The following is a 5,106-nucleotide window of genomic DNA, read 5'->3' on the forward strand; positions in this document are numbered from 1 at the left end:
GGAGCCAAACTCGGTTTTGACCCCCTCCTGCAGCACGGTCCGGCCCCGGAGGTTCCTCCGTCCGACCTCCTGGAACCCAAGATGGGCATCCAGGGTCCCGAAATCCGTGTCCCCGAAAATCTCCGCGAACCTTTCCTGGCAATATTGTAGATGCGGCACCCGGCCCAGCCACCGGGGGCAACCGCCGAAAGTGTCCGCCCTCCTGGAGCGAAGGCCCGGGCAAGGCCCGTTTCAAAAACCTCATACGGACTTCCGGAGCCCGAGCCCCGGCGCCAGGTCGACCCAGGGCCGACCTCCCGGGCCCCAGAGAGGCTCGTCTCCGCCGCGGAAGCCGCCCGCCGCCCGCGCCGAAGGCCCCCGGGCCCGCCCGGCCTCCGGGCAGGGCACCGGGGAGAAGTAGGAATCGTGGCCGGGCTCCTGGAACTCCTGCCCGGCCTGCCACGCGGAAGCATGCCGGGTTCTCCCGCCGCGCCGTGCAGGTTCTTCCGCCCCTCGCCGGGGTAGCCGGGCTCCAACCGCTGGGCCCCGCAGCGTGGAAGGGCCCCTGCGAGTCGCCCCCCGGCCTGCACGCCCGCCGTGCAGTCGACCGGGTCGAAGCCGGAATCGCGGCCGGGTTCCTGGAACTCTCGCCCGGCCTGCCCGCCCGGCCCGCCCCCCGGGCCGGGGCTCCAGTCGACATGGAGCCAAACTCGGTTTTGACCCCCTCCTGCAGCACGGTCCGGCCCCGGAGGTTCCTCCGTCCGACCTCCTGGAACCCAAGATGGGCATCCAGGGTCCCGAAATCCGTGTCCCCGAAAATCTCCGCGAACCTTTCCTGGCAATATTGTAGATGCGGCACCCGGCCCAGCCACCGGGGGCAACCGCCGAAAGTGTCCGCCCTCCTGGAGCGAAGGCCCGGGCAAGGCCCGTTTCAAAAACCTCATACGGACTTCCGGAGCCCGAGCCCCGGCGCCAGGTCGACCCAGGGCCGACCTCCCGGGCCCCAGAGAAGCTCGTCTCCGCCGCGGAAGCCGCCCGCCGCCCGCGCCGAAGGCCCCCGGGCCCGCCCGGCCTCCGGGCAGGGCACCGGGGAGAAGTAGGAATCGTGGCCGGGCTCCTGGAACTCCTGCCCGGCCTGCCACGCGGAAGCATGCCGGGTTCTCCCGCCGCGCCGTGCAGGTTCTTCCGCCCCTCGCCGGGGTAGCCGGGCTCCAACCGCTGGGCCCCGCAGCGTGGAAGGGCCCCTGCGAGTCGCCCCCCGGCCTGCACGCCCGCCGTGCAGTCGACCGGGTCGAAGCCGGAATCGCGGCCGGGTTCCTGGAACTCTCGCCCGGCCTGCCCGCCCGGCCCGCCCCCCGGGCCGGGGCTCCAGTCGACTTGGAGCCAAACTCGGTTTTGACCCCCTCCTGCAGCACGGTCCGGCCCCGGAGGTTCCTCCGTCCGACCTCCTGGAACCCAAGATGGGCATCCAGGGTCCCGAAATCCGTGTCCCCGAAAATCTCCGCGAACCTTTCCTGGCAATATTGTAGATGCGGCACCCGGCCCAGCCACCGGGGGCAACCGCCGAAAGTGTCCGCCCTCCTGGAGCGAAGGCCCGGGCAAGGCCCGTTTCAAAAACCTCATACGGACTTCCGGAGCCCGAGCCCCGGCGCCAGGTCGACCCAGGGCCGACCTCCCGGGCCCCAGAGAGGCTCGTCTCCGCCGCGGAAGCCGCCCGCCGCCCGCGGCGAAGGCCCCCGGGCCCGCCCGGCCTCCGGGCAGGGCACCGGGGAGAAGTAGGAATCGTGGCCGGGCTCCTGGAACTCCTGCCCGGCCTGCCACGCGGAAGCATGCCGGGTTCTCCCGCCGCGCCGTGCAGGTTCTTCCGCCCCTCGCCGGGGTAGCCGGGCTCCAACCGCTGGGCCCCGCAGCGTGGAAGGGCCCCTGCGAGTCGCCCCCCGGCCTGCACGCCCGCCGTGCAGTCGACCGGGTCGAAGCCGGAATCGCGGCCGGGTTCCTGGAACTCTCGCCCGGCCTGCCCGCCCGGCCCGCCCCCCGGGCCGGGGCTCCAGTCGACATGGAGCCAAACTCGGTTTTGACCCCCTCCTGCAGCACGGTCCGGCCCCGGAGGTTCCTCCGTCCGACCTCCTGGAACCCAAGATGGGCATCCAGGGTCCCGAAATCCGTGTCCCCGAAAATCTCCGCGAACCTTTCCTGGCAATATTGTAGATGCGGCACCCGGCCCAGCCACCGGGGGCAACCGCCGAAAGTGTCCGCCCTCCTGGAGCGAAGGCCCGGGCAAGGCCCGTTTCAAAAACCTCATACGGACTTCCGGAGCCCGAGCCCCGGCGCCAGGTCGACCCAGGGCCGACCTCCCGGGCCCCAGAGAGGCTCGTCTCCGCCGCGGAAGCCGCCCGCCGCCCGCGGCGAAGGCCCCCGGGCCCGCCCGGCCTCCGGGCAGGGCACCGGGGAGAAGTAGGAATCGTGGCCGGGCTCCTGGAACTCCTGCCCGGCCTGCCACGCGGAAGCATGCCGGGTTCTCCCGCCGCGCCGTGCAGGTTCTTCCGCCCCTCGCCGGGGTAGCCGGGCTCCAACCGCTGGGCCCCGCAGCCTGGAAGGGCCCCTGCGAGTCGCCCCCCGGCCTGCACGCCCGCCGTGCAGTCGACCGGGTCGAAGCCGGAATCGCGGCCGGGTTCCTGGAACTCTCGCCCGGCCTGCCCGCCCGGCCCGCCCCCCGGGCCGGGGCTCCAGTCGACATGGAGCCAAACTCGGTTTTGACCCCCTCCTGCAGCACGGTCCGGCCCCGGAGGTTCCTCCGTCCGACCTCCTGGAACCCAAGATGGGCATCCAGGGTCCCGAAATCCGTGTCCCCGAAAATCTCCGCGAACCTTTCCTGGCAATATTGTAGATGCGGCACCCGGCCCAGCCACCGGGGGCAACCGCCGAAAGTGTCCGCCCTCCTGGAGCGAAGGCCCGGGCAAGGCCCGTTTCAAAAACCTCATACGGACTTCCGGAGCCCGAGCCCCGGCGCCAGGTCGACCCAGGGCCGACCTCCCGGGCCCCAGAGAGGCTCGTCTCCGCCGCGGAAGCCGCCCGCCGCCCGCGGCGAAGGCCCCCGGGCCCGCCCGGCCTCCGGGCAGGGCACCGGGGAGAAGTAGGAATCGTGGCCGGGCTCCTGGAACTCCTGCCCGGCCTGCCACGCGGAAGCATGCCGGGTTCTCCCGCCGCGCCGTGCAGGTTCTTCCGCCCCTCGCCGGGGTAGCCGGGCTCCAACCGCTGGGCCCCGCAGCCTGGAAGGGCCCCTGCGAGTCGCCCCCCGGCCTGCACGCCCGCCGTGCAGTCGACCGGGTCGAAGCCGGAATCGCGGCCGGGTTCCTGGAACTCTCGCCCGGCCTGCCCGCCCGGCCCGCCCCCCGGGCCGGGGCTCCAGTCGACATGGAGCCAAACTCGGTTTTGACCCCCTCCTGCAGCACGGTCCGGCCCCGGAGGTTCCTCCGTCCGACCTCCTGGAACCCAAGATGGGCATCCAGGGTCCCGAAATCCGTGTCCCCGAAAATCTCCGCGAACCTTTCCTGGCAATATTGTAGATGCGGCACCCGGCCCAGCCACCGGGGGCAACCGCCGAAAGTGTCCGCCCTCCTGGAGCGAAGGCCCGGGCAAGGCCCGTTTCAAAAACCTCATACGGACTTCCGGAGCCCGAGCCCCGGCGCCAGGTCGACCCAGGGCCGACCTCCCGGGCCCCAGAGAGGCTCGTCTCCGCCGCGGAAGCCGCCCGCCGCCCGCGGCGAAGGCCCCCGGGCCCGCCCGGCCTCCGGGCAGGGCACCGGGGAGAAGTAGGAATCGTGGCCGGGCTCCTGGAACTCCTGCCCGGCCTGCCACGCGGAAGCATGCCGGGTTCTCCCGCCGCGCCGTGCAGGTTCTTCCGCCCCTCGCCGGGGTAGCCGGGCTCCAACCGCTGGGCCCCGCAGCCTGGAAGGGCCCCTGCGAGTCGCCCCCCGGCCTGCACGCCCGCCGTGCAGTCGACCGGGTCGAAGCCGGAATCGCGGCCGGGTTCCTGGAACTCTCGCCCGGCCTGCCCGCCCGGCCCGCCCCCCGGGCCGGGGCTCCAGTCGACTTGGAGCCAAACTCGGTTTTGACCCCCTCCTGCAGCACGGTCCGGCCCCGGAGGTTCCTCCGTCCGACCTCCTGGAACCCAAGATGGGCATCTAGGGTCCCGAAATCCGTGTCCCCGAAAATCTCCGCGAACCTTTCCTGGCAATATTGTAGATGCGGCACCCGGCCCAGCCACCGGGGGCAACCGCCGAAAGTGTCCGCCCTCCTGGAGCGAAGGCCCGGGCAAGGCCCGTTTCAAAAACCTCATACGGACTTCCGGAGCCCGAGCCCCGGCGCCAGGTCGACCCAGGGCCGACCTCCCGGGCCCCAGAGAGGCTCGTCTCCGCCGCGGAAGCCGCCCGCCGCCCGCGCCGAAGGCCCCCGGGCCCGCCCGGCCTCCGGGCAGGGCACCGGGGAGAAGTAGGAATCGTGGCCGGGCTCCTGGAACTCCTGCCCGGCCTGCCCCGCGCATGCATGCCGGGTTCTCCGGCCGCGCCGTGCAGGTTCTTCCGCCCCTCGCCGGGGTAGCCGGGCTCCAACCGCTGGGCCCCGCAGCCTGGAAGGGGCCCTGGGAGTCGCCGCCGGCCTGCACGCCCGCCGTGCAGTCGACCGGGTCGAAGCCGGAATCGCGGCCGGGTTCCTGGAACTCTCGCCCGGCCTGCCCGCCCGGCCCGCCCCCCGGGCCGGAGCGCCAGTCGACATGGAGCCAAACTCGGGGTTGACCCTCGCCTGCAGCACGGTCCGGCCCCGGAGGTTCCTCCGTCCGAGCTCCTGGAACCCAAGATGGGCATCTAGGGTCCCGAAACCCGTGTCCTCGAAAATCTCCGCGAACCTTTCCTGGCAATATTGCAGATGCGGCACCCGGCCCAGCCACCGGGACGAACCGCCGAAAGTGTCCGGCCTCCTGGAGCGAAGGCCCGGGCAAGGCCCGTTTGAAAAACCTCATACGGACTTCCAGGGCCGGAGCCCCGGCGCCAGGTCGACCGCGGGCCTCCCTCCCGGGGCCCAGCACGGCTCGTCTCCCCCGCGGGAGCAGCCCGCCGCCCTCGCCGAAGG

Source organism: Alligator mississippiensis, unplaced genomic scaffold, assembly GCF_030867095.1.
Source record: "Alligator mississippiensis isolate rAllMis1 unplaced genomic scaffold, rAllMis1 scaffold_70, whole genome shotgun sequence".
Lineage (NCBI taxonomy): Eukaryota > Metazoa > Chordata > Crocodylia > Alligatoridae > Alligator > Alligator mississippiensis.